The sequence below is a fragment of the Euprymna scolopes genome, chromosome 9, assembly GCF_053919585.1.
Source record: "Euprymna scolopes isolate OS-2025 chromosome 9, ASM5391958v1, whole genome shotgun sequence".
Lineage (NCBI taxonomy): Eukaryota > Metazoa > Mollusca > Cephalopoda > Sepiida > Sepiolidae > Euprymna > Euprymna scolopes.
Window position 1 is genome coordinate 47,186,033 of NC_136490.1, and position 27,097 is coordinate 47,213,129.

The 27,097-nt window shown below is 33.8% G+C and overlaps 1 protein-coding gene and 2 pseudogenes across 1 annotated transcript in view; 1 reads left to right on the top strand and 2 right to left on the bottom strand.

Annotated features, from left to right (window-relative positions):
• Positions 1-27,097, top strand: part of LOC145284535 (QRFP-like peptide receptor) — an 829,491-nt gene that overhangs the window by 191,585 nt on the left and 610,809 nt on the right. The window lies entirely within an intron of this gene.
• LOC145285338 (U2 spliceosomal RNA) lies at positions 10,424-10,557 on the bottom strand (annotated as a pseudogene).
• LOC145285345 (U2 spliceosomal RNA) lies at positions 20,375-20,508 on the bottom strand (annotated as a pseudogene).

Genomic DNA, 27,097 nt, shown 5'->3' on the forward strand with positions numbered 1-27,097 from the left:
CATTAACTAACCCGTAACTTTGTTTACTTTGTTTTGCGTATATATTTTATATTGGGTAGAATTAACAAAACTTAATTTCGCTACCATCATTATTTTTTAGTGACATGCACTGTTAACATCAATAAAATCACTGGTGACAATACTTGATACCTGTTTCGTATAAGCACCAAATAACTATCACTATTTCGATTTGCTTTTTCATGATAATATGTTCATCTTGATACATTATAATAAACATTTCCATTCACTGGTCGTTTGCTTAGCTTAGCTTTACATCATTTTTTCACAATGTTTCTCTACTTGCTTTCAGCATGAGAGCAGATCATATTCTAAACGTTTCATGCATATCACACAAACTTATAATATTTGATCAACATTTGACTAACAATTTTTTGCCAATTTCCTTCAACATTCTCATTACAATTAGTACAGTTTACATTTTGTCGTTAAAATGAAGCTGTACATGTTTCCTATTACTTGGAAACCAGATTTGTAAAAATCCCATTTTTTTTTCACTCTGAGAATTTTCATTATATTTCTTTGACCAACGATTTGTTTTCAATGGACTTGATAAGTGCTAATATAGAGAGAAGAGAAACAGGGTGAGAGAGAGGCAGAAGAGAAAGTTGTTCCATCCTCTTTCCCAAATTTGACTACTGTGCGCGTTTGAACTCTCATCCTCGAGTTGCATATTAGCCTTGATAAGTGCTAATATAGATAGAAATACCTATTCTGATACCTAATAAAAGAAAGGACACTCTTTGGGGCGGATTTTGATGATAACAAGTCACTAATTAGAAATTATAATAAACATTCAAATAATTTAAGAATTTTAACAAAAATAAAATTACATGGTAATCACCCAATTTCTGCCACAAAATTTTGATTGGCAAAACTCATAAACAGAAAATATATATTTTCTAATTTCATCTTTTTCTTTTTTTTTTTTTTTTTTTTTTTTTTTTTTACATAATCTGGTTTGATGTTTTCCTAAATATTCAAATCACTATATTTTGCTGCTTAATATCAAATACAGCAAATGAGTTATTTTTTATGCATCAAACAATTACATTTTCTCATTCAACCAAACTAATCACTGAACATCAATTTCATAGTTTCTTCGCTAAAATATTACTGTGCTTGATGTCATCAAGTGGAGCAGATCATTTTTTTTTTCATTTGTTCACACATTTTTCCAATTTATATATATTTTGTCTAAGATTCTTAGCCTATGTCATTGCATACCAAGCTGTTTATTAAAAGTTAAGGTTCACTGTAAACACATATGTTACACCAAAATAAAAACGCTTCAGATAATGTCTTGATATTCAATTCAGTTTCTCACATGACATCTTATGAAGTTAGTAGAAATGTTACAGACTTTTGAATCTCAAACATTTTCAATACTGAGCACTGATATTTTCTTTTTTGGAATATAAGCACATTCATGATTTTTTTTTTTTACAAACGTCAACAAATTTCACATTGTGTAGCAATGTACTGAAACAATTATAAAAATATTTGTTTTTATTTTGGATGATGCAGGGCATCCGGAGAGAGATGTTTCTAACAAAATGAAAGTATAATTTTTAGCAATAGGTATCTAAGAAAAGGCCACTACATATGTTATAAATTCCAAATTTCCACAACCTGGCAAATACTGGTACACGCTAGCAAATTTAGATTTGCAATTACAGAATATGATTCTAATTTTTTCCTTTGCTCTTTATTCTAACACTACACTAAGTTTACTGTTTTATTTCGCTACAGTTGATATTGTGTAGAACAATAAGAAAATCATAGTGAACAATGCATTCAACAAAATTTCATACACATTTCTAGATACCTATATCTAATAAGTTCAAAAGAAAGGACACACTTAGGGAGGTATTTTGGTGGTCAAGTCACTAAATAGAGATTAGCTGGTTTCCCGACATAGCCCAGGATGTAATAAAGATTGACTGAAATACATGTTCTAGCTGGTTTCTAGGCGTTGCCAGGGATGTAATATAGACACATTATGTTGTATATTACCTGTTCTCTTCTCCCTAAGGTAAAACAATTTCATATACATGCTGTAAATTACCTACGCTAGGGATAAAACATGAACAATACCAGTCCTAGGGTAGATAAAACAAATAATACATAGAGATGAAAGATTCCTCTCCCCTAAGAATAAAACATATATTCAATATCTGCTTTTGTTTTTTCATTGTTTATACGGTCCCGAGCAACGCCGGGTAGCCCTGCTAGTCTTCTATATATATAAAAGGCAAAAATCGGTGTGTATGTATGTATGTATGTATGTTTGTTTGTAACGCTAAAACTTTTGACAGACACAACCAAAGTTGACAAATTAGGTAGCATATTGCACCTTGATCACCCGGATGACAAATATCGAAATTTCACGTCAAACGGACAACTAGAAGGGGGTTAACTGATCATTTTTCTCCCAGGGGGGCCCCCCAAAAAACCTGTCATTTTAACATTATTCATTAGCTGTCACGTGACGTGACGTCAGCTCAGTAAAATGTCGGCTACGCTGAGCCTCTGACGTACATTAAAGCTGCCTGCGAGGAGTATCATTGATACTATAACACAGTTAAATATTAGTTTAAGAGTCGAACCGTTATTACCAACGGATTTATCGCACTTCAAAAAGAAGAATCCCAAAATTACATAAAAATTGACGTAGGGAAAATGTTTTTATTTTTGCTTGAAGTTTTTTACCGGCGAAGAAAGATGACTATGCTCTTTGCTATAGTTTACCATGTAAACAAGGCTTTAGCCATTTTGTTTTTACCTCCTAACTCTGTTAAACTGGAAGGGGGAGGGGTGGCTATCAGTATAAGGCCGCTTAAATACACGAAAATTACTTTTATACGAGTTTGTTTTCTTATGAATGGAACCGCGTTTATAGGGGGGAGGGGGGAGGAGGCAATGTGCACAGTCTCCCAAGCATTACCTACTATAAAAAAAGATGCACATTTACCCTCTTCTCTCACCCTCTTTCTCTCTCTCTCTCTCTCTTTCTCTTCTCTCTCTCACTCTCTTTCTCTATCACCCTCTTCTCTCTCTCTCTTTCTCTTCTCTCTCTCATCCTCTTTCTCTCTCTCTCACCCTCTTCTCTCTCTCTACCTTTTTCTCTTCTCTCTCGCACCCTCTTCTCTCTCTCTCACCCGCTTCTCTCTCTCTACCTCTTTCTCTTCTCTCTCGCACCCTCTTCTCTCTCTCACCCGCTTCTCTCTCTCTACCTCTTTCTCTTATCTCTCTCTCTCTCTCAACCTCTTCTCTCTCTCTCTTACCCTCTTCTCTCTCTCACTCTCTGTGTACACCTTTTTCTCTTCTCTCTCTCTCTGACCCTCTTTCTCTCTCTCTCACCCTCTTTTTCTGCTCTCTCTCACCCTTCTCTCTCTCTCTCTCTACCTCTTTCTCTTCTCTATCACCCTCTTTCCCTGCTCTCTCTCACCTTCATCTCTCTCTCTCTACCTATTTCTCTTCTCTCTCTCTCCCTCTGCTCTCTCTCACCCTCTTCTTTCTCCCTCACCCTCTTCTCTCTCTCTCTCTACCTCTTTCTCTTATCTCTCTCTCTCACTACCCCTCTCTCTCTCTGTCTTACCCTCTTCTCTCTCTCTCTACCTCTTTCTCTTATCTCTCTCTCTCACTACCTCTCTCTCTCTCACCCTCTTCTCTCTCTCACCCTCTTTCTCTCTTACCCTCTTCTCTCTCTACCTCTTTCACTTCTCTCACCCTCTTTCTCTCTCACCCTCTTTCTCTGCTCTCTCTCACCCTCTTCTCTGCTCTCTCTCACCCTCTTCTCTCTCTACCTCTTTCTCTTCTCTCTCTCTCACCCTCTTCTCTCTCTCTTACCTATTTTGTAATATATATATATATAGATATATATATTGTACAAACTATTGTACAAACTATTACCACTTATCAAGGCCTATAGGCCACTCGAGGATGAAAGTTTAAAAGTGCACAGTAGTCAAATTCGGCAAAGATGACGGAACCGCTTTAAGAGGAGGATGAATTATTCAGTGACTCCAACCTATTTTGTTACATATATGTATGTATATATTTTTGTAAAAAATATATATTACTACTTATCAAGGCCCATAGGACACTCGAGGATTAGAGTTGAAAAGTGCACAGCAGTCAAATCTGGGAAAGAGGATGGAACCGCTTTAACGGGAGGATGAGTTATTCAGCGACTCCAACCTATTTTGGTATATATATATTTATATCTATATTTATTTTTAAATATATATTACCACTTATCAAGGCCCATAGGCCACACGAGGATGAGAGTTTAAAAGTGCACAGTAGTCAAATTCGGCAAAGATGATGGAACCGCTTTAAGAGGAGGATGAATTATTCAGTGACTCCAACCTATTTTGTTATATATATGTATGTATATATTTTTGTAAAAAATATATATTACTACTTATCAAGGCCCATAGGACACTCGAGGATTAGAGTTGAAAAGTGCACAGTAGTCAAATTCGGGAAAGAGGATGGAACCGCTTTCACGGGAGGATGAGTTATTCAGCGACTCCAACCTGTTTTTTTATATATATATTTATATCTATATTTATTAAAAAATATATATTACCACTTATCAAGGACAATAGGCCACTCGAGGATGAGAGTTGAATAGTGCACTGTATAAAAAATACGGTAAAGAGGATGGAACCGCTTTAACGGGAGGATGAGTTATTCAGCAACTCCAACCTATTTTTTTATATATATATATATATATATACTTTTATTAAAAAATATATATTACCACTTATCAAGGACAATAGGCCACTCGAGGATGAGAGTTGAAAAGTGCATAGTAGTAAAATTCGGGAAAGAGGATGGAACCGCTTTAACGGGAGGATGAGTTATTCAGCGACTCCAACCTATTTTTTATATATATATATATATATATATATATATATATTTATAACAAAAATATATTACCACTTATCAAGGCCCATAGGCTACTCGAGGATAAGAGTTGAAAAGTGCACATTAGTCAAATTCGGGAAAGAGGATGGAACCGCTTTAACGGGAGGATGAGTGATTCAGCGACTCCAACCTATTTTGTTATATATATATATATATATATATATATATATATATATTTTGTACAAACTATATATTACCACTTATCAAGGCCCATAGGCCACACGAGGATGAGAGTTTAAAAGTGCACAGTAGTCAAATTTGGGAAAGAGGATTTAATCGCTTTAATAGAAGGATGAATTATTCAGCGACTCACACCTGTTTTGGTATATATATATATATATTTATAAAAAAATATGTATTACCACTTATCAAGGCCCATAGGCCACTCGAGGATGAGAGTTAAAAAGTCCACAGTAGTCAAATTTGGGAAAGAGGATGGAACCGCTTTAACAGGAGGATGAGTTATTCAGCAACTCCAACCTATTTTGTTATATATATATATATATATATATATATTTTTTTCATAAAATATGTATTACCACTTATCAAGGCCCATAGTCCACTCGAGGACGAGAGTTGAAAAGTGCACAGTAGTCAAATTGGGGAAAGAGGATGGAACCGCTTTAACGGGAGGATGAGTTATTCAGCGACTCCAACCTTTTTTTTTATTTTGTAAAAAATATATATGACCACTTATCAAGGCCCAGAGGCCACTCGAGGATAAGAGTTTAAAAGTGCACAGTAGTCAAATTTGGGAAATTTGTTATATATCTATTTTTTTGTTACTTAGGCATTTCCACTTATCAAGGCCCAGATACATCTCGAGGATAAGAGTTAAATGTGCACAGTAGTCAATTGGACAATAAGGCCCAGAGGCCACCCGAGGATAAGGGTTGAAAATGGCAGTAGTTAATTGGACAACATAGTAATCGTTAGTAATGGAAAGTCGGGAAATTTGTTATATATATATTTATATTTTGTTTAGATAGGCATTACCACTTATCAAGGCCCAGAGGCCACTAGAGGATAAGTGTTGAAAAGTGCAGTAGTCAATTGGACAAAATATAGTAATTGTTAGTAATGGAAATTCAGTAAATTTGTTATATATATATTAATATTTTGTTAAATACGCATTACCACTTATCAAAGCCCACAGGCCACTCGAGGATAAGGATTGAAAAGTGCACCGTAGTAGTCGGTTGTAATGGAAATGCGGGATATTTGTAATATACCTATTTTTTGTTACTTAGGCACAACCACTTATTAAGGCCCAGAGGCCACTCGATGGTATTACCACTAATCAAGGCCCAGAGGCCACTCGAGGATAAGCGTTTAAAAGTGCAGTAGTCAATTGGACAATATAGTAATCGTTAGTAATGGAAATTCAGTAAATTTGTTATATATATGTATATTTTGTTACATACGCATTACCATTTATCAAGGCCCAGAGGCCACTCGAGGATAAGGATTGAAAAGTGCACAGTAGTCAATTGGACAATATAGTAATCGTTAGTAATGGAAATTCAGTAAATTTGTTATATACCTATTTTTTGTTACTTGGTCATTTCCACTTATCAAGGCCCAGAGGCCACTCGAGCATAAGAGTTAAAAAGTCCACAGTAGTCAATTGGACAATAAGGCCCAGAGGCCACCCGAGGATAAGGGTTAAAAAGTGCAGTAGTCCATTGGTCAATATAGTAATCGTTAGTAATTACTACTTCTCAAGGCCCAGAGGCCACTCGAGGATAAGGGTTGAAAAGCGCAGTAGTCAATTGGACAATACAGTAATCGTTAGTAATGGAAATTCAGTAAATTTGTTATATATATATATATTTATATTTTGCTAAATACGCATTACTACTTATCAAGGCCCAGACGCCACTCGAGGATAAGGGTTGAAAATATTCAACAAATTTTTTATCTACAGATTAGAAAATTTGTATATAGGGTATTCAGACATATGGAATATATCTAGCATAATCTATCTATTATATCTATAAAAGTCAGAATGTTTGTGTGTGTGGGTGTGTGTGAGGTAGAGAGAGAGAGAGAGAACAATTCTTAACCTATATATTCAACAAATTTTTTATCTACAGATTTTAAATTTGTTATAAAGGGTATTCATACATACGGAAATATATCTAGCATAATCTATCTATTATATCTACAAAAGTGAAAATGTGTGTGTCTGTGAGAGAGAGAGCAATTCTCAACCTATATAATCAACAAATTTTTTATCTACAGATTAGATAATTTGTATATAGGGTATTCAGACATATGGAAATATATCTAGCATAATCTATCTATTATATCTATAAAAGTGAGAATGTTTGCGTGTGTGTGTGAGGTAGCAAGAGAGAGAGAGACAGAGCGAGAGAACAATTCTCAACCTATATATTCAACAAATTTTTTATCTACAGATTTGAAAATTGGTATATAGGGTATTCAGACATATGGAAATATATCTAGCATAATCTATCTATTATGTCTATAAAAGTGAGAATATGTCTGTGTGTGAGAGAGAGAGAGTAAGAACAATTCTCACCCTTTATATTCAACAAATTTTTATCTACAGATTAGAAAATTTTTATATAGTGTATTCAGACATATGGAAATATATCTAGCATAATCTATCTATTATATCTATAAAAGTGAGCATGCGTGAGAGGAGAGAGAGAGAGAGAGAGAACAATTCTCAACCTATATACTCAACAAATTTTTTATCTACAGATTTGAAAATTTGTATATAGATTATTCAGACACATGGAAATATATCTAGCATAATTTATCTATTATATCTATAAAAGTGAGAATGTGTGGGTGTGTGAGAGAGAGAATGAGAGAGAACAATTCTCAGCTTATATATGCAACAAATTGTTTATCTACAGATCCGAAATATCACATTTGTATAGAAGTAGAAATCTGGATACCTATTCTGATACCTAATAAAAGAAAGGACACTCTTTGGGGCGGATTTTGATGATAACAAGTCACTAATAAGAAATTATAATAAACATTGAAATAATTTAAGAATTTTATCAAAATAAAATTGCATGGTAATCACCCAATTTCTGCCACAAAATTTTGATTGGCAAAACTCATAAACAGAAAATATATATTTTCTAATTTCATCTTTTTTTTTATATAATCTGATTTGATGTTTTCCTTAATATTCAAATCACTATATTTTTCTGCTTAATATCAAATACAGCAAATGAGTTATTTTTTATGCATCAAACAATTACATTTTCTCATTCATCCAAACTAATCACTGAACATCAATTTCATATTTTCTTCACTAAAATATTACTGTGCTTGATGTCATCAAGTGGAGCGGATCATTTTTTTTTCATTTGTTCACACATTTTTCCAATTTATATATATTTTGTCTAAGATTCTTAGCCTATGTCATTGCATACCAAGCTGTTTATTAAAAGTTACGGTTCACTGTAAACACATACGTTACACCAAAATAAAAACGCTTCAGATAATGTCTTGATATTCAATTAAGTTTCTCACATGACATCTTATGAAGTTAGTAGAAATGTTACAGACTTTTGAATCTCAAACACTTTCAATACTGTGCACTGATATTTTCTTTTTTGGAATATAAGCACATTCATGATTTTTTTTTACAAACGTCAACAAATTTCACAATGTGTAGCAATGTACTGAAACAATTATAAAAATATTTGTTTTTATTTTGGATGATGCAGGGCATCCGAAGAGAGATTTTTCTAACAAAATGAAAGTATAATTTTTAGCAATAGGTATCTAGGAAAAGGCCACTACATACGTTATAAATTCCAAATTTCCACAACCTGGCAAATACTGGTACATGCTAGCAAATTTAGATTTGCAATTACAGAATATGATTCTAATTTTTTCCTTTGCTCTTTATTCTAACACTACACTAAGTTTACTGTTTTATTTCGCTACAGTTGATATTGTGTAGAACAATAAGAAAATCATAGTGAACAATGCATTCAACAAAATTTCACACACATTTCTAGATACCTATATCTAATAAGTTCAAAAGAAAGGACACACTTAGGGAGGTATTTTGGTGGTCAAGTCACTAAATAGAGATTAGCTGGTTTCCCGGCATAGCCCAGGATGTAATAAAGATTGACTGAAATACATGTTCTAGCTGGTTTCTAGGCGTTGCCAGGGATGTAATATAGACACATTATGTTGTATATTACCTGTTCTCTTCTCCCTAAGGTAAAACAATTTCATATACATGCTGTAAATTACCTATGCTAGGGATAAAACATGAACAATACCAGTCCGGGGGTAGATAAAACAAATAATACATAGAGATGAAAGATTCGTCTCCCCTAAGAATAAAACATATGTTCAATATCTGCTTTTGTTTTTTCATTGTTTATACGGTCCCGAGCAACGCCGGGTAGCCCTGCTAGTCTATATATATAAAAGGCAAAAATCGGTGTGTATGTATGTATGTATGTATGTATGTATGTATGTTTGTTTGTAACGCTAAAACTTTTGAAAGACGGAACCAGAGTTGACAAATTTGGTATCATATTGCACCTTGATCACCCGGATGACAAATATCGAAATTTCACGTCAAACGGACCAGTAGAAAGGGGTCAACTGATCGTTTTTCTCCTAGGGGGGCCCCCCAAAAAACCTGTCATTTTAACGTTATTCAATACGTGTCACGTGACGTGACGTCAGCTCAAACTTTTGACAGACACAACCAAAGTTGACAAATTATGTATCATATTGAACCTTGATCACCCGCATGACAAATATCGAAATTCCACACCAAACGGACCATTAAAAGGGGGTGAACTGATCATTTCTCTCCTAGGGGGGGCCCCCCAAAAAACCTGTCATTTTAATGTTAATATTACATAATCCAAAAACGCTTAGTCATGTCACGTGACGTGACGTCAACATCCAGTAATGGCGAACAAATGTAAACAAACACTTTGTTTTACCGATACTTTTGTAATTTCTCTTCTGCTTTGTTCTAGAGATTATTAAACTCCATGACAATGTCTCCAACGTATTTAACTGGTTAAAAATAGTATTTATACAAGAGTTTTAACGAAAAATATCAGGAAAAAATGTACAGGAATAAAAAAAAAATTCAGCTTTCAAAATATTCGTCGATAAAAAAACCGATCTTTATATTTACGCTAGCCATTTTGTATATTACCACGTGACCTGCTATCTCTTAAACTGGAGGGGGGGGATCCACTTGAATCCAACAAAACCAGTAATTTTTTTTTTCTATTATATATACATCATTTTCTATAAAATTAAGTGTAGACTTTATAATTAAAACAAAAAATGTTATTCATACTAAAAAAAAAAAAACGCTTAGTCATGTCACGTGACGTGACGTCAACATCCACTAATGGCGAACAATTGTACCTATTTACTATGCCTCCCCACGGGACAGAGTTAGACACCAGGGTCGTTTTTTAACGTGGAGAAAAGGTACAAAAATAAAAATTGTCTCAGTCGTGGAGGATTTCTCCTCCACCGAAAGAGAACAAGAAATAGAAGTGCAGCATCTGAAGAACAGATACTACACTTTGATCTTGACCAAAAGGCCAAGAATGCGAACAATTGTAAATAACAACTTTTTTCACAAAACCAACACCGTCTTTCTTTTTTTTCTCTCTCTTTCTCTCTCTCACCCACTTACTCTTCCCTCTCTCTCACCCTCTTTCTCTTGACGTCACACCACTGTTAAACTGTGGGGGGGGGAACACATTCCCAGGCATTATCTCCTATAGATGCACATTTTATTAGAAATTCAGCTTTCAAAATATTAGACGATAATAAAAATATAAAACCAACACCCTCTTTCTCTTTTCTCTCTCTCTCACCAACTTACTCTTCTCTCTCTCTCACCCTCTTTCTCTTGACCTCCTACTACTGTTAAACTGTGTGTGTGTGTGGGGGGGAAGAGGCAGCTTGAAAACCAACAAAAACAGTGCACAGTTTCCCAAGCATTTGGGGTGGGAAGGGGGGGAAGAAGCCGAGCGCACAGTTTCGTGTGAGAGAGAGAGAACAATTCTCAACCTATATACTCAACAAATTTTTTATCTACAGATTTGAAAGTTTGTATATAGGGTATTCAGACATATGGAAATATATCTAGCATAATCTATCTATTATATCTATAAAAGTGAAAATGTGTGTGTGTGTGAGGTAGCCAGAGAGAGAGAGAGAGAGAGAGAGAGAGAGAGAGAGAGAGAGACAACAATTCTCAACCTATATATTCAATACATTTTTTATCTACAGATTTGAAAATTTGTATATAGGGTATTCAGACATATGGAAATATATCTAGCATAATCTATCTATTATATCTATAAAAGTGAAAATGTGTGTGTGTGTGTGTGTGTGTGTGTGTGTGTGTGTGCGTAAGAGAGAGAGAACAATTCTCAACCTATATACTCAACGTATTTTTATCTACGGATTTTAAACTTTGTATATAGGGTATTCAGACATATAGAAATATATCTAGCATAATCTATACATTATATCTATAAAAGTGAGAATGTGAGTGTGTGAGAGAGAGAGAACAATTCTCAACCTATATATTCAACAAATTTTTTACCTACAGATTTGAAAATTTGTATATTGGGTATTCAGACATATGGAAATATATCTAGCATAATCGATCTATTATATCTATAAAAGTCAGAATGTTTGCGTGTGGTTGTGTGTGTAAGGTTGCGAGAGAGAGAGAGAGAACAATTCTCAACCTATCTATTCAATAAATTTGTTATCTACAGATTTGACCATTTGTATATAGGGTATTCAGACATATGGAAATATATCCAGCATAATCTATCTATTATATCCATAAAAGTGAGAATGTGTGCGTGAGAGAGAGAGAGAGAGAGAGAGTAAGTACAATTCTCACCCTATATATTCAACAAATTTTTTATCTACCGATTAGAAAATTTGTATATAGGGTATTCAGACATATGGAAATATATCTAGCATAATCTATCTATTATATCTAGAAAAGTGAGAATGTGTGTGAAAGAGAGAGAGAGAAGAGAGAGAGAGAGAACAATTCTCAACCTATATATTCAATTAATTTTTATGTACAGATCTGAAAATTTGTATACAGGGTATTCAGACATATGGAAATATATCTAGCATAATCTATTATATCTATAAAAGGTAGAATGTGTGTGTGTGTGTGTGAGTGAGTGAGTGAGTGAGTGAGTGAGAGAGAGAGAGAGAGAGAACAATACTCAACCTATATACTCAACAAATTTTGTATCTACAGATTTGATAATTTGTATATATGGTATTCAGACATAAGGAAATATATCTAGCATAATCTATCTATTATATCTATAAAAGTGAGAATGTGTGTGAAAGAGAGAGAGAGAGAACAATTCTCAACCTATATATTCAACAAATTCTATCTTTAGAGATTTGAAAATTTGTATATAGGGTATTCAGACATATGGAAATATATCTAGCATAATCTATTATATCTATAAAAGTGAGAATGTGTGTGTGAGAGAGAGAGAAAGAACAATTCTCAACCTATATACTCAACAAATTTTTTATCTACAGATTTAAAAATTTGTATATAGGGTATTCAGACATATAGAAATGTATCTAGCATAACCTATCTATTATATCTATAAAATAACCATGTGTGTGTGTGTGAGAGAGAGAGAGAGAGTCAGAGAGAGAGAGAGAACAATTTTTAGCTTGTGTGTGTGTGAGAAAGAGAGAGAGAGAAAGAGAGGAAGGAAAATTCTCACCCTATATATTCAACAAATTTTTTATCTACATATTAGAAAATTTGGATATAGGGTATTCAGACGTATGGAAATATATCTAGCATAATCTATCTATTATATCTATAAAAGTGAGAATGTGTGTGTGAGAGAGAGAGAGAAAGAGAGAGAGAGAGAACAATTCTCAACCTATATATTCAACTAATTTTTTATCTACAGATTTGAAAATGTGTATATTGGGTATTCAGACATATGTAAATATATCTGGCATAATCTATGTATTATATCTATAAAAGTGTGAATGTGAGTGATGGAAAGAGCAAAACATTCTCAACCTATATAACCTATAAAATTGAGAATATGTGAGAGAGAGAGAGAGAGAGAACAATTCTCAACCTATATATTCCACACATTTTTGGGCACAGATTTGGAAATTTGTATATAGGGTAGGCAGACATATAGAAATATATCTAGCATAATCTATCTATTATATCTATAAAAGTGAGAACTTGTGTGTGTGTGTGTGTGAGAGAGAGAGAGAACAATTCTTAACCTACATACTCAACAAATTTTTTACCTACAGTTTAGAAAATTTGTATAAAGGGTATTCAGACATATGGAAATATATCTAGCATAATCTATCTATTATAACTACAAAAGTTAGAATGTGTGTGTGAGAGAGAGAGAGAGAACAATTCTAAACCTATATATTCAACAAATTTTTTATCTACAGATTTGAAACTTTGTATATAGGGTATTCAGACATATGGAAATATATCTAGCATAATCTATCTATTTTATCTATAAAAGTGAGAATGCGTGTGTGTGAGATAGCGAGAGAGAGAGAGAGAAAAAGAGAGAGATAAAAATTCTCAACCTATACATTCAACAAATTTTTTATCCACAGATTTGAACATTTGTATATAGGGTGTTCAGACATATAGAAATATATCTAGCATAATCTATCTATTATATGTATAAAAGTGAGAATGTGTGTGTGTGTGAGAGAGAGGACAATTGTCAACCTATGTATACAACAAATTTTTTATCTACAGATTTCAAAATTTGTATATTGGGCATTCAGACACATTTCAATATATCTGGCATAATCTGTCTATTATATCTATAAAAGTGAGAATGTGTGTGATAGAGAGAGAGAGAACAATTCTCAACCTATATACTCAACAAATTTTTTATCTACAGATTTGAAAATTTGTATATAGGGTATTCAGACATATGGAAATATATCTAGCATAATCTATTATATCTATAAAAGTGAGAATGTGTGTGTGTGTGTGAGAGAGAGAGAGAGAGAGAGAGAACAATTCTCAACCCATATACTCAACAAATTCTTTATCTACAGATTTAAAAATTTGTATATAGAGTATTCATACAAATAGAAATATATCTAGGATAATCTTTCTATTATATCTATAAAAGTGAGAATGTGTGTGTGTGTGTGAGCGAGAGAGAGAGAGAGAGAGAGAGAGAGAGAACAGTTCTCAACCTATACATTCAACAAATTTTTATATATAGGGTATTCAGAAATATCGAAATATATCTAGCATAATCTATTATATCTTTAAAAGTTAGAATGTGTGTGTGTGAAAGATAGAGAGAACAATTCTCAACCTATGCACTCTACAAATTTTTTATCTACAAATTAGAAAATTTGTATATAGGGTATTCACACATATGGAAATATATCTAGCATAATCTATCTATTATATCTATAAAAGTTAGAATGTGTGTGTGAGGTAGCCAGAGAGAGAGAGAGAGAGAGTAAGAACAATTTTCAACCTATATATTCAACAAATATTTGATCTACAGATTAGAAAATTTGTATATAGGGTATTCAGACATATGGAAATATATCTAGCATAATCTATCTATTATATCTCTAAAATTGAGAATGTGTGTGTGAGAGAGAGAGAGAGAACAATTTTCAACCTATATACTCAACAAATTTTTTTATCTACAGATTTGAAAATTTGTATATAGGGTATTCAGACATATGGAAATATATCTAGAGTAATCTATCTATTATATCTATAAAAGTTAGAATGCGTGTGTGTGTGAGAGAGAGCGACACAGAACAATACTCAACCTATATATTCAACAAATTTTTTATGTACAGATCTGAAATATCACATTTGTATAGAAGTAGAAATCTTGATACCTACTCTGATACCTAATAAAAGAAAGGACACTCTTTAGGGCGGATTTTGATTATAACAAGTCACTAATTAGAAATTATAATAAACATTCTAATAATTTAACAATTTTACCAAAATAAAATTGCATGGTAATCACCCAATTTCTGCCACAAAATTTTGATTGGCAAAACTCATAAACAGAAAATATATATTTTCTAATTTCATCTTTTTTTTTCTTTTTACATAATCTGGTTTGATGTTTTCCCAAATATTCAAATCACTATATTTTGCTGCTTAATATCAAATACAGCAACTGAGTTATTTTTATGCATCAAACAATTACATTTTCTCATTCATCCAAACTAATCACTGAACATCAATTTCATATTTTCTTCACTAAAATATTACTGTGCTTGATGTCATCAAGTGGAGCGGATCATTTTTTTTTCATTTGTTCACACATTTTTCCAATTTATATATATTTTAAAGATTCTTAGCCTATGTCATTGCATACCAATCTGTTTATTAAAAGTTAAGGTTCACTGTAAACACATATGTTACACCAAAATAAAAACGCTTCAGATAATGTCTTGATATTCAATTCAGTTTCTCACATGACATCTTATGAAGTTAGTAGAAATGTTACAGACTTTTGAATCTCAAACACTTTCAATACTGTGCACTGATATTTTTTTTTTTGCAATATAAGCACATTCATGATTTTTTTTACAAACGTTAAAAACTTTCACATTGTGTAGCAATATACTGAAACAATTATAAAAATATTTGTTTTTATTTTGAATGATGCAGGGCATCTGAAGAGAGATTTTTCTAACAAAATGAAAGTATAATTTTTAGCAATAGGTATCTAGGAAAAGGCCACTACATATGTTATAAGTTCCAAATTTCCACAACCTGGCAAATACTGGTACATGCTAGCAAATTTAGATTTGCAATTACAAAATATGATTCTAATTTTTTCCTTTGCTCTTTATTCTAACACTACACTATGTTTACTGTGTTATTTCGCTACAGTTGATATTGTGTAGAACAATAAGAAAATCATAGTGAACAATGCATTCAACAAAATTTCACACACATTTCTAGATACCTATATCTAATAAGTTCAAAAGAAAGGACACACTTAGGGAGGTATTTTGGTGGTCAAGTCACTAAAAAGAGATTAGCTGGTTTCCTGGCATAGCCCAGGATATAATAAAGATTGACTGAAATACATGTTCTAGCTGGTTTCTAGGCGTTGCCAGGGATGTAATATAGACACATTATGTTGTATATTACCTGTTCTCTTCTCCCTAAGGTAAAACAATTTCATATACATGCTGTAAATTACCTATGCTAGGGATAAAACATGAACAATATCAGTCCTAGGGTAGATAAAACAAATAATATATAGAGATGAAAGATTCCTCTCCCCTAAGAATCAAACATATGTTCAATATCTGCTTTTGTTTTTTCATTGTTTATACTGATCAGTTTTCTTCAAGGGGGCCCTCCAAAAACCTGTCATTATCTATATATATAAATCTCAAACGTCTGTGTGTATGTATGTTTGTTTGTAACGCTAAAACTTTTGACAGACACAACCAGAGTTGACAAATGTGGTATCATATTGAAGCCCCATCACCCGGATGACAAATATCGAAATTTCACGTCAAACGGACCACTAAAAGTGGGTCAACTGATCAGTTTTCTTCAAGGGGGGCCCCCAAATCCCAAACATCTGTGTGTATGTAGGTTTGTATGTAACGCTAAAACTTTTGACAGACACAACCAAACTTGACAAATTTGCTATCATTTTGAAACCCCATCACCCGGCTGACAAACAACGAAATTTCACGTCAAACGGATCACTAGAAGTAGGTCAACTGATCAGTTTTCTTCAAGGGGGGCCCTCCAAAAACCTGTCATTATGTTCTATCTATATATATAAAAGCCAAACGTCTGTGTGTATGTATGTTTGTTTGTAACGCTAAAACTTTTGAAAGACGGAACCAGAGTTGACAAATTTGGTATCATATCGAAGCCCCATATCCCGGATGACAAATATCGAAATTTCACGTCAAACGGACCAGTAGAAAGGGGTGAACTTATCGTTTTTCTCCCAGGGGGCCCCCAAAAAACCTGTCATTTTAACGCTATTCATTACGTGTCACGTGACGTGACGTCAGCTCAGTAAAATGTCGGCTGCGGCTGAGGTACGTTAAAACTGCCTTCGGAGGAGTAATTGATACTATAACACAGTTAAATATTAGTTTTCGACTCGAACCGTTATTACAAACGGAATTATCGCACTCCAAAAATCAAAATCCCAAAATTACACGAAAATTGACGTAGGGAAAATGTTTTTATTTTTGCTTGAAGTTTTTTGCCGGCGAAGATGACTTTGCTCTTTGTAAAACAAGTAAACAAAGATTTAGCCATTTTGTTTATACATTCTAACTCAGTCAAACTTGAAGGGGGAGGGGTGGGTATCGGTATCAGGCCGCTTATGTAAACGAAAATTAGGTCGCGTGCACAGTTTAACAAAGAACACTTTCTCTCTCTCTCTCTCTCGCCGTCTTTCTCTCTCTCTCTCTCTCTCGCCGTCTTTCTCTCTCTCTCTCTCTCTCGCCGTCTCTCTCTCTCTCTCTCGCCGTCTTTCTCTCTCTCTCTCACTCTCTTCTCTCTCTCTACCACTTTCCTAACTCTCTCTATCACCATATTTCTCTCTCTCACTCTCTTCTCTCTCTCTCTCTCTCTCTCTCTCTAGACCTCTTTCTCTTCTCCTTCTCTCTCTCACCCTCTTTATCTACTCTCTCTCACCCTCTTTTCCTTCTATCTATATTAGCACTTATCAAGGCCAATAGGCAACTCGAGATTGAGAGTTCAAACGTGCACAGTAGTGAAATTTGGGAAAGAGGATGGAACAACCTTCTCTTCTGCCTCTCTCTCACACTATTCATCTTCTCTCTCTCTCGCTCTCTCTCTCTCACCCTGTTTCTCTTCTCTCTATATTAGCACTTATCAAGGCCAATAGGCAAATCGAGGATAGACTTGACGATGAGAGTTCAAACGTGCACAGTATTACAATTGGAAAAGAGGATGGAACAACTTTCTCTTCTGCCTCCCTCTAACACTCTTTATCTTCTCTCTCTCTCTCTCACCCTGTTTCTCTTCTCTCTATATTAGCACTTATCAAGGCAAATAGGCAACTCGAGGATCAACTCGACTCACCATATTTCTCTCTCTCTCACTCTCTTCTCTCTCTCTCTCTCTCTCTCTCTAGACCTCTTTCTCTTCTCTTTCTCTCTCTCACCCTCTTTATCTACTCTCTCTCACCCTCTTTCCCTTCTATCTATATTAGCACTTATCAAGGCCAATAGGCACCTCGAGATTGAGAGTTCAAACGTGCACAGTAGTGAAATTTGGGACAGAGGATGGAACAACTTTCTCTTCTGCCTCTCTCTCACACTATTCATCTTCTCTCTCTCTCTCTCTCTCTCGCTCTCTCTCTCTCACCCTGTTTCTCTTCTCTCTATATTAGCACTTATCAAGGCCAATAGGCAACTCGAGGATAGACTCGACGATGAGAGTTCAAACGTGCACAGTATTACAATTGGAAGAGAGGATGGAACAACTTTCTCTTCTGCCTCCCTCTCACACTCTTTATCTCCTCTCTCTCTCACCCTGTTTCTCTTCTCTCTATATTAGCACTGATCAAGGCCAATAGGCAACTCGAGGATCAACTCGACGATGAGAGTTCAAACGTGCACAGTATTCAAATTTGGGAAAGAGGATGGAACAACTTTCTCTTCTGCCTCTCTCTCACACTCTTTATCTTCTCTCTCTCTCACCCTGTTTCTCTTCTCTCTATATTAGCACTTATCAAGGCCAATAGGCAACTCGAGCATCAACTCGACCATGCGAGTTCAAACGTGCACAGTATTCAAATTTGGGAAAGAGGATGGAACAACTTTCTCTTCTGCCTCTCTCTCACACTCTTTATCTTCTTTCTCTCTCTCTCACCCTGTCTCTCTTCTCTCTATATTAGCACTTATCAAGGCCAATAGGCAACTCGAGCATCAACTCGACGATGAGAGTTCAAACGTGCACAGTATTCAAATTTGGGAAAGAGGATGGAACAACTTTCTCTTCTGCCTCTCTCTCACACTCTTTATCTTCTCTCTCTCTCACCCTGTTTCTCTTCTCTCTATATTAGCAGTTATCAAGGCCAATAGGCAACTTGAGCATCAACTCGACGATTAGAGTTCAAACATGCACAGTATTCAAATTTGGGAAAGAGGATGGAACAACTTTCTCTTCGGCCTCTCTCTCACACTCTTTATCTTCTCTCTCTCTCTCACCCTGAAAGATTCCTCTCCCCTAAGAATAAAACATATGTTCAATATCTGCTTTTGTTTTTACATTGTTGTTACGGTCCCGGGCAACGCCGGGTAGCCCTGCTAGTCTATATATATAAAAGGCAAAAATCGGTGTGTATGTATGTATGTATGTATGTATGTATGTATGTATGTTTGTTTGTAACGCTAAAACTTTTGAAAGACGGAACCAGAGTTGACAAATTTGGTATCATATTGCACCTTGATCACCCGGATGACAAATATCGAAATTTCACGTCAAACGGACCAGTAGAAAGGGGTCAACTGATCGTTTTTCTCCTAGGGGGGCCCCCCAAAAAACCTGTCATTTTAACGTTATTCAATACGTGTCACGTGACGTGACGTCAGCTCAAACTTTTGACAGACACAACCAAAGTTGACAAATTATGTATTATATTTAACCTTGATCACCCGCATGACAAATATCGAAATTCCATACCAAACGGACCATTAAAAGGGGGTGAACTGATCATTTCTCTCCTAGGGGGGCCCCCAAAAAAACCTGTCATTTTAATGTTAATATTACATAATCCAAAAACGCTTAGTCATGTCACGTGACGTGACGTCAACATCCAGTAATGGCGAACAAATGTAAACAAACACTTTGTTTTACCGATACTTTTGTAATTTCTCTTCTGCTTTGTTCTAGAGATTATTAAACTCCATGACAATGTCTCCAACGTATTTAACTGGTTAAAAATAGTATTTATACAAGAGTTTTAACGAAAAATATCAGGAAAAAATGTACAGGAATAAAAAAAAATTCAGCTTTCAAAATATTCGTCGATAAAAAAAACCGATCTTTATATTTACGCTAGCCATTTTGTATATTACCACGTGACCTGCTATCTCTTAAACTGGAGGGGGGATCCACTTGAATCCAACAAAACCAGTAATTTTTTTTTTCTATTATATATACATCATTTTCTATAAAATTAAGTGTAGACTTTATAATTAAAACAAAAAATGTTATTCATACTAAAAAAAAAAAACGCTTAGTCATGTCACGTGACGTGACGTCAACATCCACTAATGGCGAACAATTGTACCTATTTATTATGCCTCCCCACGGGACAGTTAGACACCAGGGTCGTTTTTTAACGTGGAGAAAAGGTACAAAAATAAAAATTGTCTCAGTCGTGGAGGATTTCTCCTCCACCGAAAGAGAACAAGAAATAGAAGTGCAGCATCTGAAGAACAGATACTACACTTTGATCTTGACCAAAAGGCCAAGAATGCGAACAATTGTAAATAACAACTTTTTTCACAAAACCAACACCGTCTATCTTTTTTTTCTCTCTCTTTCTCTCTCTCACCCACTTACTCTTCCCTCTCTCTCACCCTCTTTCTCTTGACGTCACACCACTGTTAAACTGTGGGGGGGGAACACATTCCCAGGCATTATCTCCTATAGATGCACATTTTATTAGAAATTCAGCTTTCAAAATATTAGACGATAATAAAAATATAAAACCAACACCCTCTTTCTCTTTTCTCTCTCTCTCACCAACTTACTCTTCTCTCTCTCTCACCCTCTTTCTCTTGACCTCCTACTACTGTTAAACTGTGTGTGTGTGTGTGGGGGGGGGGAAGAGGCAGCTTGAAAACCAACAAAAACAGTGCACAGTTTCCCAAGCATTTGGGGTGGGAAGGGGGGGAAGAAGCCGAGCGCACAGTTTCGTGTGAGAGAGAGAGAACAATTCTCAACCTATATACTCAACAAATTTTTTATCTACAGATTTGAAAGTTTGTATATAGGGTATTCAGACATATGGAAATATATCTAGCATAATCTATCTATTATATCTATAAAAGTGAAAATGTGTGTGTGTGTGAGGTAGCCAGAGAGAGAGAGAGAGAGAGAGAGAGAGAGAGAGAGAGAGACAACAATTCTAAACCTATATATTCAATACATTTTTTATCTACAGATTTGAAAATTTGTATATAGGGTATTCAGACATATGGAAATATATCTAGCATAATCTATCTATTATATCTATAAAAGTGAAAATGTGTGTGTGTGTGTGTGTGTGTGCGTAAGAGAGAGAGAGAACAATTCTCAACCTATATACTCAACGTATTTTTATCTACGGATTTTAAACTTTGTATATAGGGTATTCAGACATATAGAAATATATCTAGCATAATCTATACATTATATCTATAAAAGTGAGAATGTGAGTGTGTGAGAGAGAGAGAACAATTCTCAACCTATATATTCAACAAATTTTTTACCTACAGATTTGAAAATTTGTATATTGGGTATTCAGACATATGGAAATATATCTAGCATAATCGATCTATTATATCTATAAAAGTCAGAATGTTTGCGTGTGGTTGTGTGTGTAAGGTTGCGAGAGAGAGAGAGAGAACAATTCTCAACCTATCTATTCAATAAATTTGTTATCTACATATTTGACCATTTGTATATAGGGTATTCAGACATATGGAAATATATCCAGCATAATCTATCTATTATATCCATAAAAGTGAGAATGTGTGCGTGAGAGAGAGAGAGAGAGAGAGAGAGAGAGAGAGAGAGTAAGTACAATTCTCACCCTATATATTCAACAAATTTTTTATCTACCGATTATAAAATTTGTATATAGGGTATTCAGACATATGGAAATATATCTAGCATAATCTATCTATTATATCTAGAAAAGTGAGAATGTGTGTGAAAGAGAGAGAGAGAATAGAGAGAGAGAGAACAATTCTCAACCTATATATTCAACTAATTTTTATGTACAGATCTGAAAATTTGTATACAGGGTATTCAGACATATGGAAATATATCTAGCATAATCTATTATATCTATAAAAGGTAGAATGTGTGTGTGTGTTTGTGAGTGAGTGAGTGAGTGAGTGAGTGAGAGAGAGAGAGAGAGAGAACAATTCTCAACCTATATACTCAACAAATTTTGTATCTACAGATTTGATAATTTGTATATAGGGTATTCAGACATAAGGAAATATATCTAGCATAATCTATCTATTATATCTATAAAAGTGAGAATGTGTGTGAAAGAGAGAGAGAGAGAACAATTCTCAACCTATATATTCAACAAATTCTATCTTTACAGATTTGAAAATTTGTATATAGGGTATTCAGACATTTGGAAATATATCTAGCATAATCTATTATATCTATAAAAGTGAGAATGTGTGTGTGAGAGAGAGAGAAAGAACAATTCTCAACCTATATACTCAACAAATTTTTTATCTACAGATTTAAAAATTTGTATATAGGGTATTCAGACATATAGAAATATATCTAGCATAACCTATCTATTATATCTATAAAATGACCATGTGTGTGTGTGAGAGAGAGAGAGAGAGTCAGAGAGAGAGAGAGAACAATTTTCAGCTTGTGTGTGTGTGAGAAAGAGAGAGAGAGAAAGAGAGGAAGGAAAATTCTCACCCTATATATTCAACAAATTTTTTATCTACATATTAGAAAATTTGGATATAGGGTATTCAGACGTATGGAAATATATCTAGCATAATCTATCTATTATATCTATAAAAGTGAGAATGTGTGTGTGAGAAAGAGAGAAAGAGAGAGAGAGAGAGAGAGAACAATTCTCAACCTATATATTCAACTAATTTTTTATCTACAGATTTGAAAATGTGTATATTGGGTATTCAGATATATGTAAATATATCTGGCATAATCTATGTATTATATCTATAAAAGTGTGAATGTGAGTGATGGAAAGAGCAAAAAATTCTCAACCTATATAACCTATAAAAGTGAGAATATGTGTGAGAGAGAGAGAGAGAGAGAACAATTCTCAACCTATATATTCCACACATTTTTGGGCACAGATTTGGAAATTTGTATATAGGGTAGGCAGACATATAGAAATATATCTAGCATAATCTATCTATTATATCTATAAAAGTGAGAACTTGTGTGTGTGTGTGTGTGTGTGAGAGAGAGAGAGAACAATTCTTAACCTACATACTCAACAAATTTTTTACCTACAGTTTAGAAAATTTGTATATAGGGTATTCAGACATATGGAAATATATCTAGCATAATCTATCTATTATAACTACAAAAGTTAGAATGTGTGTGTGAGAGAGAGAGAGAGAGAGAGAACAATTCTAAACCTATATATTCAACAAATTTTTTATCTAAAGATTTGAAACTTTGTATATAGGGTATTCAGACATATGGAAATATATCTAGCATAATCTATCTATTTTATCTATAAAAGTGAGAATGCGTGTGTGTGAGATAGCGAGAGAGAGAGAGAGAAAAAGAGAGAGATAAAAATTCTCAACCTATACATTCAACAAATTTTTTATCCACAGATTTGAACATTTGTATATAGGGTGTTCAGACATATAGAAATATATCTAGCATAATCTATCTATTATATGTATAAAAGTGAGAATGTGTGTGTGTGTGAGAGAGAGGACAATTGTCAACCTATGTATACAACAAATTTTTTATCTACAGATTTCAAAATTTGTATATTGGGCATTCAGACATATTTCAATATATCTGGCATAATCTGTCTATTATATCTATAAAAGTGAGAATGTGTGTGATAGAGAGAGAGAGAACAATTCTCAACCTATATACTCAACAAATTTTTTATCTACAGATTAGAAAATTTTTATATAGGGTATTCAGACATATGGAAATATATCTAGCATAATCTATTATATCTATAAAAGTGAGAATGTGTGTGTGTGTGTGAGAGAGAGAGAGAGAGAACAATTCTCAACCCATATACTCAACAAATTCTTTATCTACAGATTTTAAAATTTGTATATAGAGTATTCATACAAATAGAAATATATCTAGGATAATCTTTCTATTATATCTATAAAAGTGAGAATGTGTGTGTGTGTGAGCGAGAGAGAGAGAGAGAGAGAGAGAGAACAGTTCTCAACCTATACATTCAACAAATTTTTATATATAGGGTATTCAGAAATATCGAAATATATCTAGCATAATCTATTATATCATTACAAGTTAGAATGTGTGTGTGTGAGAGATAGAGAGAACAATTCTCAACCTATGCACTCTACAAATTTTTTATCTACAAATTAGAAAATTTGTATATAGGGTATTCACACATATGGAAATATATCTAGCATAATCTATCTATTATATCTATAAAAGTTAGAATGTGTGTGTGAGGTAGCCAGAGAGAGAGAGAGAGAGTAAGAACAATTTTCAACCTATATATTCAACAAATATTTGATCTACAGATTAGAAAATTTGTATATAGGGTATTCAGACATATGGAAATATATCTAGCATAATCTATCTATTATATCTCTAAAATTGAGAATGTGTGTGTGAGAGAGAGAGAGAGAACAATTTTCAACCTATATACTCAACAAATTTTTTTATCTACAGATTTGAAAATTTGTATATAGGGTATTCAGACATATGGAAATATATCTAGAGTAATCTATCTATTATATCTATAAAAGTGAGAATGCGTGTGTGTGTGAGAGAGAGCGACACAGAACAATTCTCAACCTATATATTCAACAAATTTTTTATGTACAGATCTGAAATATCACATTTGTATAGAAGTAGAAATCTTGATACCTACTCTGATACCTAATAAAAGAAAGGACACTCTTTAGGGCGGATTTTGATTATAACAAGTCACTAATTAGAAATTATAATAAACATTCAAATAATTTAAGAATTTTACCAAAATAAAATTGCATGGTAATCACCCAATTTCTGCCACAAAATTTTGATTGGCAGAACTCATAAACATAAAATATATATTTTCTAATTTCATCTTTTTTTTTTCTTTTTACATAATCTGGTTTGATGTTTTCCCAAATATTCAAATCACTATATTTTGCTGCTTAATATCAAATACAGCAACTGAGTTATTTTTATGCATCAAACAATTACATTTTCTCATTCATCCAAACTAATCACTGAACATCAATTTCATATTTTCTTCACTAAAATATTACTGTGCTTGATGTCATCAAGTGGAGCGGATCATTTTTTTTTCATTTGTTCACACATTTTTCCAATTTATATATATTTTAAAGATTCTTAGCCTATGTCATTGCATACCAATCTGTTTATTAAAAGTTAAGGTTCACTGTAAACACATATGTTACACCAAAATAAAAACGCTTCAGATAATGTCTTGATATTCAATTCAGTTTCTCACATGACATCTTATGAAGTTAGTAGAAATGTTACAGACTTTTGAATCTCAAACACTTTCAATACTGTGCACTGATATTTTCTTTTTTGCAATATAAGCACATTCATGATTTTTTTTACAAACGTTAAAAACTTTCACATTGTGTAGCAATATACTGAAACAATTATAAAAATATTTGTTTTTATTTTGAATGATGCAGGGCATCTGAAGAGAGATTTTTCTAACAAAATGAAAGTATAATTTTTAGCAATAGGTATCTAGGAAAAGGCCACTACATATGTTATAAGTTCCAAATTTCCACAACCTGGCAAATACTGGTACATGCTAGCAAATTTAGATTTGCAATTACAAAATATGATTCTAATTTTTTCCTTTGCTCTTTATTCTAACACTACACTAAGTTTACTGTGTTATTTCGCTACAGTTGATATTGTGTAGAACAATAAGAAAATCATAGTGAACAATGCATTCAACAAAATTTCACACACATTTCTAGATACCTATATCTAATAAGTTCAAAAGAAAGGACACACTTAGGGAGGTATTTTGGTGGTCAAGTCACTAAAAAGAGATTAGCTGGTTTCCCGGCATAGCCCAGGATATAATAAAGATTGACTGAAATACATGTTCTAGCTGGTTTCTAGGCGTTGCCAGGGATGTAATATAGACACATTATGTTGTATATTACCTGTTCTCTTCTCCCTAAGGTAAAACAATTTCATATACATGCTGTAAATTACCTATGCTAGGGATAAAACATGAACAATATCAGTCCTAGGGTAGATAAAACAAATAATACATAGAGATGAAAGATTCCTCTCCCCTAAGAATCAAACATATGTTCAATATCTGCTTTTGTTTTTTCATTGTTTATACGGTCCCGAGCAACGCCGGGTAGCCCTGCTAGTCTTCTATATATATAAAAGGCAAAAATCGGTGTGTATGTATGTATGTATGTATGTTTGTTTGTAACGCTAAAACTTTTGAAAGACGGAACCAGAGTTGACAAATTTGGTATCATATTGCACCTTGATCACCCGGATGACAAATATCGAAATTTCACGTCAAACGGACCAGTAGAAAGGGGTCAACTGATCGTTTTTCTCCTAGGGGGGCCCCCCAAAAAACCTGTCATTTTAACGTTATTCAATACGTGTCACGTGACGTGACGTCAGCTCAAACTTTTGACAGACACAACCAAAGTTGACAAATTATGTATCATATTGAACCTTGATCACCCGCATGACAAATATCGAAATTCCACACCAAACGGACCATTAAAAGGGGGTGAACTGATCATTTCTCTCCTAGGGGGGCCCCTAAAAAAACCTGTCATTTTAATGTTAATATTACATAATCCAAAACCGCTTAGTCATGTCACGTGACGTGACGTCAACATCCAGTAATGGCGAACAAATGTAAACAAACACTTTGTTTTACCGATACTTTTGTAATTTCTCTTCTGCTTTGTTCTAGAGATTATTAAACTCCATGACAATGTCTCCAGCGTATTTAACTGGTTAAAAATAGTATTTATACAAGAGTTTTAACGAAAAATATCAGGAAAAAATGTACAGGAATAAAAAAAAATTCAGCTTTCAAAATATTCGTCGATAAAAAAACCGATCTTTATATTTACGCTAGCCATTTTGTATATTACCACG